Source organism: Capricornis sumatraensis, chromosome 2, assembly GCF_032405125.1.
Source record: "Capricornis sumatraensis isolate serow.1 chromosome 2, serow.2, whole genome shotgun sequence".
In the NCBI taxonomy this organism is placed as follows: Eukaryota; Metazoa; Chordata; class Mammalia; order Artiodactyla; family Bovidae; genus Capricornis; species Capricornis sumatraensis.
Window position 1 is genome coordinate 217532962 of NC_091070.1, and position 14186 is coordinate 217547147.

At 47.1% G+C, this 14186-nt stretch overlaps 1 protein-coding gene across 1 annotated transcript in view; it reads right to left on the reverse strand.

Moving 5' to 3' along the window:
• COL6A3 (collagen type VI alpha 3 chain) overlaps positions 1 to 12943 on the reverse strand; it is a 93123-nt gene extending 80180 nt beyond the window's left edge. Inside the window, exon 1 of the mRNA XM_068965725.1 lies at positions 12845 to 12943. The gene's annotated coding sequence lies outside the window, so the exon portion shown is untranslated. The remainder of the gene's footprint in view (positions 1 to 12844) is intronic.
• Positions 12944 to 14186: the final 1243 nt, after the last annotated feature.

Consider the following 14186-nt stretch of genomic DNA (forward strand, 5'->3'; position numbering starts at 1 on the left):
ACGCCAAAGCCTGTGTGTGGATTACAACAAACTTTGGAAAATTCTTAGAGATGGGAATACCAGACCACCTGACCTGTATCCTGAGAAATCTGTATGCAGGTCAAGAAGCAACAGAACTGGACATGGAACAACAGACTGGTTCCAAATAGGGAAAGGAGTACGTCAAGGCTGTATATTGTCACCCTGCTTATTTAACTTATATGCAGAGTACATCATGAGAAACGCTGGGCTGCAATAAACATATGCAGATGACACCACCCTTATGGCAGAAAGTGAAGAGGAACTAAAGAGCCTCCTTATGAAAGTGAAAGAGGAGAGTGAAAAAGCTGGCTTAAAACTCAACATTCAGAAAACTAAGATCATGGTATCCGGTCCCATCATTTCATGGCAAATAGATGGGGAAATAATGGAAGCAGTGAGAGACTTTATTTGGGGGAATCCAAAATCACTGCAGATGGTGACTTCAGCCATGAAATTTAAAGACACTTGCTCCTTGGAAGAAAAGCTATGACCAACTTCGACAACATATTAAAAAGCAAAGACATTACTTTGCCAACAAAGGTCTGTCTAGTCAAAGGTATGGTTTTTCCAGTAGTCATGTATGGATGTGAGAGTTGGACCATAAAGAAGGCTGAGTGCCGAAGAATTGATGCTTTTGAACTGTGGTGTTGGAGAAGACTCTTGAGAGTCCCTTGGACTGCAAGGAGATCCAACCAGTCAATCCTAAAGGAGATCAGTCCTGAATATTCATTGGAAGAACTGATGCTGAAACTGAGACTCCAATACTTTGGCCACCTGATGCAAAGAACCAATTCATTTGAAAAGACCCTGATGCTGGAAAAGATTGAAGACGGGAGGAGGAGGGGACGACAGAGGATGAGATGGTTGGATGGCATCACCGACTCGATGGACATGAGTTTGAGTAAACTCCGGGAGTTGGTGACGGACAGGGAAGCCTGGCATGCTGCAGTCCATGGGGTCACAAAGAGTTGGACAGGACTGAGTGACTGAACAGAATTGTACACCTGTAATGTAGCCGTCAATTTAACAGGAATGGTAAAAATGTGGCATCTCCTTTTTGAGACATGACAGTCTTTAAGATGGGCCTCCCTGGTGGTTCAGTGATAGACAGTGCACCTGCCAATGCAGGAGGTGGGAGTGCAGTCCCTGGACTGGGAGGATCCCCTAGAGAAGGAAATGGCAGCCCACTCCAGGATTCTTACCTGGGAAATCCCACGGACAGAGGAATCTGGTGGGCTACAGTCCACGGGATCACAAGAGTCAGACACAACTTAGCAACCAAACCACCACCACCAATCTTTAAGACCTAAGTCTTCTCTAAAATAAGAAAACAATACAACTACACATCTTTTTAAAGCATATGTATGTGCCCCTATAATTAAATAACGTAACATTTCCTTGGCACTAGAAAACAACCAGAAAGGAAGAAAAAACAGTGTTTGCCAGCAAAATGTTAAGGTTTGGGGAAGAGGACTTGAATCTCAGAAAAGTGAAAAAGAATCTGATACAAACACTGAGACCTGGAACAAAAGTTATTTCTGTCCCAACTGTTAATAGTGTCATCAGAGCTGTGAAATCCGCTCCACCTAAGGCCTAGGCTTCTGCACCTGCTTGATCTTCCTACCTTGACTTTCCTCTTGCCATGGACATGCCATGGGCTGGGTGGTTCCGTTCGTGGTTGTCCATTGTAGACGTAATTCAGGAATCCCATTGTCCCTTACTGCTGATGAAGGCATGTTAAGGATGGTCTCAGGTTCTCCTGTTTCATTCTAGAGCAGTGGAACTAATGACAGCAGAGGCAAGTCTGTCTGGTAGAGACGTGGCCTTGGCAGGGCACTGGTGTCTAGATGCACCTCGTAGCAAGACAGCACAGAGGGCGAAGGAGAGCAAAGAGCCCCTTGCTGAGGCGGTCACCCAAGGTTGTGGATGAAGTGGGCTCAGCCTCGTGGTTTTTCCTGTCTGAGGTCAGGCCCAGAGGGAAGAGCTGGGGGCCAGCTGTGAGGAATAGCAAGAGCCGAGTGTGGGCCCCGGGCCAGTCCAGCCTGCCAAACTGGTGGAATGGAAAAAGACAAAACTGTAAACAAGAGCATGGATTCCAAGTCCTGCAGTTGCTTTGGATGTCCCGGGGAAGTTGACCAAAAGTATCACCTGTGATAAGACACCTTTACCCTGTGATTCAGATTCCAGGAGCTTGAAGACACACCACTAGTGGCTAATACAAAACCTCCCGTCAATACAACTGTTTTTTTGGAAATGTATTAACAGTGAGAAGAAAAGGTTGTTCTGAAGATGATCAAAAGGCCAGTCATCAAGAGAACATATTTCTTTCCACAGTGAAGTGACAGCCAGTGGTAACATTCCAGCAACACAGCCCAGTCCTCTTGGCTTGAAATAGTTGACACGTGTTAGACAGGGATCTGTATGATATAGGAAGGGATTTCCCCAGCATCCAGAGCTTTTGTTCCACAGGGTCCCCAAACTGTAATCAAGTCCTGCTCGGTGCTCAGGGCAATCCCCACAGGCACATGTAGAAACCCACGCATGGCTGGCTGCTTTCTTCACTATGGATGACCCACCAAGCCTCTGTCCCAGCACTGCCCCAGTGTTCTCTACCCTGGGAATCTTCCAGACCTTTCCATCCAGCCATACCTTTCTTTCTCAAATTCTGCTCAACCTATTCCTGAGTTTATCTTTAGAAAAAAAAAAAAAAAGCACATACAGTATTGTAGTCTTTGTAGGTTTTCTCAGTTGAGGATATACACTTTAGAGCAGTGTAAAAGTACATCGTACATATGCTACTCCTGATTCCTTCCCTTAAAAGTGAACAGCAGGTTTCTTTATCAGTAATAATCATCCTACTAGAAAACTCTTTTATGGGAAAATTGTCCACCTACATTATTTACATTTTACTGGATTCTTTCTAGAAATATAGCCTGTGCTTTTGAAGACAACTTGTAATATTCTAATAGGTCAAGAATCTTTTCTTTTTAATATGGATCCACAGATTTCAAAGGATTTGTCAACCTCCCACAAATGTATACAACATACCTGTGTCTATGGGGGTCTCTGGGGACGGGGTCCATGTTCACCTGTGATTCTAGCCACATCTCTTCTAACTGCCCCCTGAAGTTTAAGCACTACTGCTTCAAGAAAAAGATCTGATGCACCTCTTCTGGGAGGTCCGGTTCAAGATGCAGGATTTTAAGTAGTAGTTTTGGAATGAGGGCATGAAAATAGTATAGGACCTCATTGCAAAGCACGGGACAATGTAATCCACGAAGAAAAAATAGGGTATGAGACGAGACCTGTTCAGCCACTGCGTGTGGCATGGGGCCAGCTTCAGGCAACTCTGTAGACGGTCTTGACAGAGAGCATGGGTGAATTGGGCGTTGAGTGGTTTTTGCTGGTTTTGCTTGTTTTTAGCATCCCTACCTATATCTTGGGCTCCCCTTGTGGCTCAGCTGGTAAAGAATCCATCTGCAATACAGGAGACCTGGGTTTGATCCCTGGGTTGGGGAGGTCCCCTGGAGAAGGGAAAGGCCACCCACTCTGGTATTCTGGCCTGGAGAATTCCATAGACCTATATCTTACAGCAGGATCAGATCCAACGTCATGGAACCCGTGTATTCTGCCATATCTTAAACACTGGGTGGGGCTCTATTGACAAATTCTAAAATAATTGTCCAGTCTGATTTGTTGTTTAGTTGCTAAGTCATGTGCAACTCTCTGAGACCCCTTGGACTGTATGTAGCCTGCAAGGCTCCTCTGCCCACGGGATTATCCCAGCAAGAATGCCGGAGTGGGTTGCCATTTTCTTCCCCAGGGAATCTTCCCAGGGATTGAACCCACGTCTCCTGCACTGGCAGGCAGATTATTACCACTGAGCCACCAGGGAATCTTCTGAGGCATTAATTACTACTTATTCTCTAGGGAAAATGCGCTTTAAATTGATTGAAAAATATATGTAAAGATTTTTGTTTCAGAGATCTTAATCTCTCGTAGAGGAGACTTCTAAATGAAGTGCTTCTCATTGGGACACAAAGAAATGAAAAGTATATACGGTGTGGTGCGATTGCCTCCCCTAACATCTACCCAGATGTTGAAGAAAGGGAAAGAGAGGCGAAGACAGGAGGGGGAGGCAAGGAGAGGGCAGGGGGGAGAGGCTCTCCCAGCTCTGGCAGCAAGACAGAAGACCTGAATGCCGGACGGTGAGGATTCCAGGCTCCACGGATGATTGATGAGCTCACATGTTGGGCTGAGCTGAATTCCCAGGTGGGAAGAATGCCTTCAGCTCCCCCACAGTCATCCTGCTGCAGTGCTTGGGAGCCGGTCATGTGGCTCAAGCATGCCCAGCCCAGCTGCTGAAGATCTGTGCATGGTTTTGTTTGCAGCTAAATCTCTCCTATTGTTTATCATGTCTTGGCATCCCACTTTTTACAACTGAAGTTCTTGGCAACCAATCTTGGAGACTTTTTTCTTTCATTTAGATTATTAAAAGATGTCAAACATCATCTCCCCAAATGAGCACCCAGCTTGTCCGGTTTGATAAGGAGGAACAAGGCAGCCACTCCCTGCCCTTCATTGTCCTCCTCTAACTCTCCCTCCCACGCCCAAGAAACAGAGACAAGAGGGCACAAGTCATATTTGCTAAGCCCCTGTCTCAGCGGTGGGATCCCATGCCCTCCACCCACAGCCCCATGGCTGTGTTTTCCTTCATTTTATAGCTGGGAAACTGAACCCAGGTGAGACTAAGTGTTTTGTCCACTGCCATTTAAAAACAAGATTGAACCAGAAACCTAAGGAAAGTTTGCGTTTCCAAAGCCCAAAGGCAGGAAATGCTAAGAGGCTGTGCCAGACTTGGCCCCAGTCTCAAGGAAACTCCCCATGTCTTTTCTTTGGCGGGGGTGGGGGGTGCGGGGGTGGGAACAGACTTAATTTCTTTGGTGGTGACAAACCACAGATTCTGTATCAACAGAATTCATTTGTCTGCTGCTGTCCTTTCAAATATGAAAAAAGTCAGAATTGGCTGCCTAAGACCCTTGGGTTGGATGGGGTGTTATGCAGCTTTGTGTCATAGATCCAGTCCTATGATCCAGTCCTATGATCCAGTCCTATGATCCAGTCATAGGACTTCATTCAATTCTTATCTTTCTATTGAGCATTAGTAAGTCTTTTTTTTTTTTTTTTAAACTGGTCTCATTCTAAAAAGAATTTGAGATGCCTTTTTCCTTTTCATAGCTGTCCACTTGAAACTTAAAAAGACACCTCTCATTATGAAGATTACTCTCCATGGCCCTTCAACTCAAAATTGCATTCAGAGTCCAGTGACATTCCCAAGCTATTCTGCAATTTCATGAGATTAATTTTCATTAAGTCTACTCAAAAGCTTTTTCATTTTCCATGTCTGGAAATCTTTTTTAAGAAAGAGACACACATGCACACAAGGAAATCATTTTCCAACAAAGACTTAAATGTATCCAGAGCTCCCATTTTGAAGTCATTTATTTAGCCTTCTCCAAGCACTGCTTTTTAAAACCAGGCTGGTCCTCCTATCAAGTTCTAGCACTCTGTTAACTCCTGACTGTCCTGTTTTATGTGGGAGCTGCAGAAATAGTGGAAGACCGCAGCCAGAGAGCCCTGCCATCTGCTGTGAGATGAAAAGTCACATTTCTCTCAACCCCAGGGGCTTCCAGCTTGCAGCACCCTATTCTCTCTCTCTTTCTCTTGTCCTTCTCCTCTTTCTTCTTCTCTTTATTTTCTGAATCTTGGGGAAAATTCTTGTCCCAGAGAGGAAGCTAAAAGAGGGTTTATTAGATCCTTCAGTTAGGGAGGGAGGACATGGGAATTTAACGTATTACTGCTACTGAAAGAGCTTTGGGGGAAACTTCGAAAGCAAGCAATTTGGAACAACTGTAAGAAGACCCCCTCCAAAGAAATGCATCAGAAGCTTCTTTTGTACCATTTATTTTACAATTTGAATCTCACATTTCCATTCCATGAAATTATGCTACAGAAGAAAATATTAGCCACACATTCACATCTGTAAGCAATCATCTCCCAGGCTCTGAAGGTGTGTCCTATGACAGCAAAACTTAATTCTTCTGATCTTAAGTGTCAGCCTGGGCTCACTGCCACTTACTGGTGTCCTTGTCAGACACTGAGTATCAGATTCAAGACCTCTGGATCTTCCTGGTAATGTCATGTAAAACAATGTCTGTTCATGTCTTAGCCACTGTAAACAGTGCTGCTATGAACACTGGGGTACATGTATCTTTTCAATTTAGAGTTTTTGTCTTTTCCAGATATACACCAGGAATGGAATTGCTGGATCATACAGTCGACCTATTTTTAGTTTTTTAAGGAAATTCCATGCTGTTCTCCATAGTGGCTGCACCAATTTATATTCCCAACAGTGTAGGAGGCTTCCCCTTTCTCCACACCCTCTCCAGCGTTTATTATCTGTAGACTTTTAGTGTCCATCGACAGATAAATGGATAAAGATGTGGTATATATGCCCAGTGGAATATTACTTGGTCATAAAAGAGAATGAAATCGTGTCATCTGCAGACCTGCAGATTATCATATTAAGTGAAGTAAGTCAGGCAGAGAAAGAGGAATAACATGATATCACTTACATGTGGAATCTTAAAAAATGATACAAATGGACTTATTTACAAAACAGAAACAGGCTCACAGACATAGAAAACAAACATGGTTACCAAGGGAGAGAAGCGTAAATTAGGAGCTTTAAGATGAACAGATACACACCACTGCATATAACATAGATACCCAGGAAGGACTCACTGCATAGCACGGGGAACTATTTTAGTAGGAAATGGAAACCCACTCCAGTATTCCTGCCTGGAAGATCCTTTGGACAGGGGAGCCAGGTGGGCCACAGTCTACCGGGTTGCTCTAAGAGTCAGACAGGACTGTCTGCGCATGCATGCACAGGGAACTGTACTCAATATTTTGTAGTAACATAATGGAAAAGAATCTGAAAAAGAACATGCATGTATAACTGAATCACTTTGCTGTATACCTGAAACACAACATGTAAATCAACAGTATACTTCAATTTTTAAGTGCCTGTTAGAAAAAAAGAAAAAAAAAGTCTGTTCAGCAGCTCGTACACTGGAATAGAGCAATCCAGAAAGGAAAGATGGGACTGTGCCCTCACAGGTAACCTCATTCCAGAATGAGGGCCCATGAGGCTCTGCCAAGCACCGTCTGGGGCCACCTTCCTTTTCCCCGTAAAGGCACCTTGAAGAACCTCCAGATTAACCACCCAGATATTCGGAAATTTATTTAAAGACATATTGCTAGGGTCCAAGATCATAAACACGAAGCAGAAAGTTCCACGTTTGCTGTGGTTGGAAAAACTAGATAGCACGATGCACATGTAAATAATTTTCTACCCTTTTAAATGTGAGGTTTTTCTTGCTAGTGACAAGCATTAGGCAGAGACTAGTTCAGATTTAATGTAAGGGAAGAGAATGCCTTAGAAGATGCTTCAAAAGGAATTGCAGGAACGTCCCGTTCCATCCCTGCCACGTGACACACGGTGCTGTCGGCTCCAGGGCAGATGCCAGTATGTCCTCCCTGCCTGCCCCAGCCAGGAACTAGGGGCCACTGGCCTCTCCAAACCATGGGGTTCCACTGTAGGACTGTTCAAACAAAGCGGCTAAAATGTCCTCAGATGGTAAGGGAATCTTAACCATTTTTGTTTGCTTTCTAATTTGATTCATGTTCAAGTCCAGATAATTATTTTAAATAGTTCATTTTAATTAAATTTAAGTAGCTGATAAAATATCACCATGGATTTAGTATAATAGCTTGGAAAAAAATCTACTGCATTCCCGTCTCAGTCAGTAAAGGTCAGTCCATCTCTCCCAGCCGCCCCAGCTTTACGTGTAGAATGAGGCTGACTCCCGATGCTCTAACCAGCAGTGGTCCTGCGGCTGCTTTTCCATCTGTCGCCCTAGGCTCTGACTGCTGGTGGGTTTCCTTCTGCGCCCATGAGAAACAGAGAGCCCACCAAGTGCTGGTTGGGGGGGGGTGTCTCTGGGCTTAGCTGAGCTGGCTCTGGGCTGCTGAATCAACTGATGAGGATTGCAGAAGAGAAAGCCCGTTTCCTGGAATGGCTTCTCTTGAGACCTGAGTCATCTCCAGCTGCTGTTCAGTTCTGCATTTGAAATTAAATCAGTTCACAAGCTCTCCCTTCCAGTGGCCAATGCTCAATGCCCAGGGTCCGTGAAAACCGAAGGTATGGGCTGAACCAGGGGGGCTGGACAGAAGCACTTCTTTCAGACCTTCCCCTAGCCACACCTACCTTGCAGATGTTTCTCTGTACTTCATGAAACATCTTAAAATTCAGGAGAACACCAGGATCACACTATGTGAAATGCAGCCAGGCCCCAACGAAAGACTAACAGCCTTCGGGAGAGGGCTTGGCAGAACTTTTCATACTTGTCCTATTTTTCTGCTTTTTTCTTTTCTTTCCAGATTTTTTTTTTTTGAAGCAACAATTACCTCTCTGCTAAATAAAATATGATACTCTATAAAAGACTGGTCGATGGCCAGAAAAAGCACCTTTCTTCTCGTGATGCTCCAAAATGTACTCCTGAAGATGTGTTCTCGTGTTATAACCCTGGTCCTCAACACCCACCTGTGAGAGCACACTGGCATGTCCAGGAGATGCCGATTCTGCTTTGGGACCCAGATCGGGAAGATGCCCTAGAGAAGTGAATGGCAACCCACTTCAGTATCCTGGCCTGGAGAATCCCACAGACAGAGGAGCCTGGCGGGCTGCAACCCATGGGGTCGCAAAGAGTCGAACACGACTGAGCAACTAATACTCTGGGGACCTCAGACAAGCAGTTCACCCCTCTGGGTTCCATTTCTTCATCTGAGGTGTCAAGGGTGTGGGCAGAACATCCACCAAGGTAGTAATTTGGGGATATTTCAAGTAGCCAAACGGAAGTCAATAGCCTGCCAAAGTCAATAATTTGCCCTAAGGCGAGGGCAGGGCCGGAGTCTTAGTCATTTTTGTCCCCTCCTCCCACCCCAGAGTTCCCCGCCCTGGAGCACAATGAGGTTTATTAAGCTTAAAGGAATAGGAGACACATGGGCCAAAGTTTGGGAGTTACTGGGTTAGTCCCGTCTTAACATCCCTTCTATTTCTAAAATTCAGAAATCCTACCCGGATACAGCAGACTGGGTTCTGAAAAAGCGTCGTGTTCATTTAAACTCTTTCTCAGTAGATACCAGTAACATGCTTCCTCTAAAAGTTCTTACTTGGTTAACGCCCTTGCATGAAGGTACTTTAGAATACAGCCTGCTTCACCGCAAGCAGCCGTTCACCTCAAAAGAAAATAGTGAAATCCTAACGGTACATTTACTTCAGATATTAGTCACATTTTTTTTAAAAACTAGGTATTGAAGCAGTCTCTAGGTGGGTCCCAACGTGACCCAACGAGCTCTGCTGAGACGTAACTCAACAGATTGCCTGTGAGCCCCCAGACTCCCTGCACCGCGCAGGGCTCAGAGGGATGCGTCGCCCTCTAGAGGACAGAAAGCAGAATGCACGTTCAGGAAAAGCTGTCCCAGGAGGAAGACACTTAATTCACCTTTTCCCGTCCTTCCCGAAACAGACCAATGAGGCCAGAAGGTATTCAAATTACATTCTCAAAAATTAATGAATTCCCCAGAAGAACTCCTCTTTGCAAATCGGGGTGCGGCGGGTGCTCCCTGAATTTCAGATGGTCATCACCCCTGGTTCAGAGGGGACAAACAGTGGTTTTTTTCTTAAAAGGGTAGGATCATCTCCCTGATGTTTGGAAAGAGAGAATCCATATCTAGAAAAGTGGATGAAGACAGCCCAAGACTGTCTGAAGAAGCAGGAACATTTTTAAGCTTCCCTGCTTGAAAACCTGCATCATTTTTGAGCGTTCCTTTCCTTAGTGAGAGCTGCTAATGGGATTTTTTTAAATGCCAGCTCCTCGGGTCTTCAGCTATTTACATAGCAGTGGTGTGGTGTTACAGCCTGCTGTCCACAGCAAAGACACCGTGAAAATTTCGCTCCTGTAGGTTTTGGTGGAAAGGCTGCTGGGACAGAAAGTCCCCTTCAGATGGGAACCCGCCCAAGATTCTTCCCCAAGAGATAACCGATCCCTGGGTTCTTCCAAAAAGGAAACTGACACTACTTTTCAAGTGAAACATTTGCCTAAAGTGATTAGCATGTGGGCAAGACAGCCTCCTGCGAATTCAGGACCTCCCAGTGGATTTTAAATCCTAAATGTAGAATTTCACATAAAACTGGATAATGACAAAGATCACTTTAACCAGTTGAGCGAGGGCATGGATGAAGCCTCCCGGGCGAAACTCTGCTAACTTTCAAAAGGCAGGAGGTCTGATTTCAAGCTGGCTTTAAAATCAAAGTCAGATGGGGAGCCTCCTTGGAGCCACAAACCCACCATCAATTGTCCGTTGAATAGAGGAGTTTCTTTCTACTTTATCATCAGTGATGTATTAGGTTCTAAGGTACAAAATCACAGATGGCACTTACGATGAGCGAATGAGAAGCAGTGAATCCTCAACACTTTGAAAACGAAGGGAGGTGCAGAAATAAGAACAATTCCTATTCAGAAAGATGCTTATCTGGCATCAAAAGCATCCTTAAGACCCCCAGTTTGGATATTCACCATATATCTCACCCACTAAGGGCACAAGCATGGTGGGGTGGGGCACACACCCTCCCAAGTGCTGGAAGAGCCGGGGGCCAAGGGCTAACATTCTAGAGGCTTCCCCAGCCACCTCCCAGGAAGGTGGGGGTGGCCACACCCTCCATTTCCCCCACTGGAAAAAGAAGAGCCACCCTCACCACCCTGTGATGAGACTCTTCCCCAAGCCTCCTCTCCACCCAGGATCTTCTTAATGATTTTCTCACTGCCCTGAGTGGAGAAAGAAAAATAATAATAATAATACACCTTCTGGTAATGGAAAACCTTTGCCTCAACAAAGAAGAGCTCGAGACCATGTGATCATTCCTAGATCTTGAATTCCTACAAACACCCCTCACCTTCCCACCCCTCTGCCTTCACCCTCAGCAAAGTCCATGCAGGAATGGGGCAGAATGCAGGTCCCATCCCTCTGGGCCCCATCCCCAGAGGTGGCCTGAATGCGGGAAGCCAGCTCAGCTGCTCTGGTTGCAAACCCAGGTCTTTTCTGGGGACCAGCTCTCTCGCCTGGCACTCCTCTCCCTGTTAGCTGGGAGAACCCTGGGGAGCATACACCAGTTCCCCCGTCACTTTTCATAGAATATGACAGGAGGGCATTCTCTCCTGGGAGAACAGAATCAAATGGCACATTTCAAATCGCGATGCAAGCTAGTTCGGGGGCCTCCACGGTTGGGCCGTCTGCCTCCCTGAAATGGTAAAGACTGGATTGCTTTCTGAGCCGCCTACTGGTGCCACGGCTTCTGCAAGTAACTGAGCGTCTCAGAGCCCAGGAGCATCTTTAAAGCCAGGGAGCTGCACCTCAGCGCTCCCACCAAGAGTCTCTTCCTTTCTCTTTAGCCCAGCCAAAGAGCTCAGGAGTTCCAATAGCATCCAACAACCAGCTGGTTTTCAATAACATTTTGCTTAGGAACCAAAAAAAAAAAAAACCCACAACCTGATTTTAAAGTCATTTCTGTTCAGTTTTTTGAAGTCACAGAGATGGGGGATCCCTGAGTGAGAACTGTCTCTCCCTTTGGGGTCCGAGCACCCTTGTAGCTATGGGACCCAGTGGTTCTCGTGCAGAGTTAACTGTTCAGCAAGAGAAGCGGCTGGCAAGGGCCAGCTCCTCCGAGTCCCCACTGGGTGGAGGACACTCCCCTGCGTCTAGGGCAGTTTGTTCTTGGGGTCCAGACCAGCCTCTCAACTCACTCCTTGGGCTGGCTGTGAAATGCCAATCTCTGTTTACAGCCCCCAGGGCTCCGCTGGGCCCTCCCAGGGAGCCCACCGCACACAGTAGCCCCTGACACAGGTCCCCAGAGCAGACTCGTGACTATCAGGGAACACTTTCCATCCTGGGCGAGAGGACCGGGGCCCCACCCTCCCAGCCAGGGAACAAGCCCCAGGGACTCCAGGCTTGGCACGCGCCACACATCTGGGCAATGCAGGCCCACTCGTGGCCCCAGGGGCCCTGCCTTATACACCAGGCCTGCTGCCCAAACACCAAATTCCTTCTCCTCCTCTGACCCTGGCAGCTCCTTTAGGCAACCCCAGAGGGGACCAAGGCACCAGCAGTGACTTCAGATTCCTGAAAAGATGGAGCCCTGATGGTGAGAGCTGAGGAGCCTCCACCTGCCCCTTGCCCGGACAGCAAAGTCACCCCCGTCTCCCGGTGGGCGACAGAGGTGCTCAGCCAGCCCCCCCACACCGGCCACCTCGGAGAGAGTCTCTCCAAAGTGGCTCTGGGATCCCTGCACTTCTGCACTTCTGCAAACAAAGCCGATTCTCAGATTCCAGCTGAGCTTTCGAAGGAGGAGGCAACGTCAAATAAAATAAACCGTGAGCCCAAAAAGCAGGGAAGGATGGACAGGACAGACCGCACTGCAGGACTCGGGAGCTCCCGCCCTCAGCCCCACCAGGGGAGACCCAGGTGGCACACACGGAGAAAGAAAAAATCAGCTGGAGCTTCCAGAGACCGCAGCTCCTACTGAAAAGGGACTCTCAGGGCACGAACCTGAGAGCCATCGAGACGCGGTCAGCGGGGTTTGAAGCCCTTCCCTCTGGCCACAAACCCGAAACTGGGGGAACAGGGGCGAAGGGGCACTTACCCTGAGCAAACCTGGAGAAGCCTGCGTCCCTGGGCTTCGATATTCAATTATGTGCGATTCTGACGCATGGTTTTCCCCCACGGGCTGCGTCTCCTTTCCCTTCTGCAGGAGAGGGGGGACCCCGGGCGGGGAGAGGGGACCCTGGGCGGGCGGAAAGCTGCTCTCGGGGTCTTTGCAGGAGGCTGGCGCGCGGGAGAACTGAGCGGCCTTTGGTGGAGGACTGAGCTGCAAACTGGACGGGGTCCAGGGATACAGTCAAGGCTCCCTCCAGCTCCTCCTCCTCCCTCCTCTGCCCCCTCCTCTCCCCCTCCCCAGCGGGCCTGCCCCACAACTGTAAATGAAAACCAGACTCCTGCTCTGTCGCTTCTGGCCTGGACCACGAGCTGATGTCACCTCGGAAGGCTGTCTTCACCCCACGAGCCCAGAGCTGGACGCCTGCAAACCCCAACTCTTGAAAAAAAAAAAAAATCCACCCCTTCTACTCATCACCTTTGGGGCTGGGCCCCCGGCGGCCACAAGGAGAATGAATTCTGGAATTTTTTTCGTGGGTCTCCATGGTTTTCCAGCAGTGTTTCCCAACACCATCTGAAAGGAAAACAGGAAATGCAGTCTCCCCCGCCCACCCTTACCACACCCTCCCACTTCTTGAAGTTTCTGAATTGAGACTTCTCCTAATAACCTCCCCTTTCAGATATTAAAAAACCAGCCATTAAAATCGCCTTGGCGTTCGGCTAACCAAAGCTCTGTTTGCCAGTGAAAAGGCAAGAAAAAAAGGCTACATCCTTTTTTTTTTTTTTCCTTTGGTCATTCTGTGTATAATGATTCCGATTGTGAAGCGAAAGGTCCCAACTCCAGGACACACACAAGGGGAACAAGAAGGGTTATCATGCTCAGATTTACAGGAAGACCCTTGAGAAAGAACTTGTGTTTATGCAAAGCTGGTACAGTTCACAGTGCTTTGATATGCGTTCTCTCTCTCCCCACCTTTGAAATAGATATAGGTCATGTTTTCTCAAGTGAGATTATGGTCCCATTTGACAGATGGGAAGAACCTGGCTTTGTAGCAGAGCTCAGATCAGAATCCTGGCTGTGGACGCCTTAAACTTCTCACTGCCCACCCATCACGTGACCCTGCTGAAAAGTCATGTGAGATATCAAGAGACATCTGCAGAAACAAGTTTATTGTTACCAGGGAGTGGAGGTGGAGGCGATAAGTTGGGAGACCGGGACTGACATACACACGTGATTATATACAAAACAGAGAATAAGGACCTACTGTATCGCAGAGAGAACTCTTCCCAGTACTCGGTAATGATCTATATGGGAAAAGAATCTAAAAAAA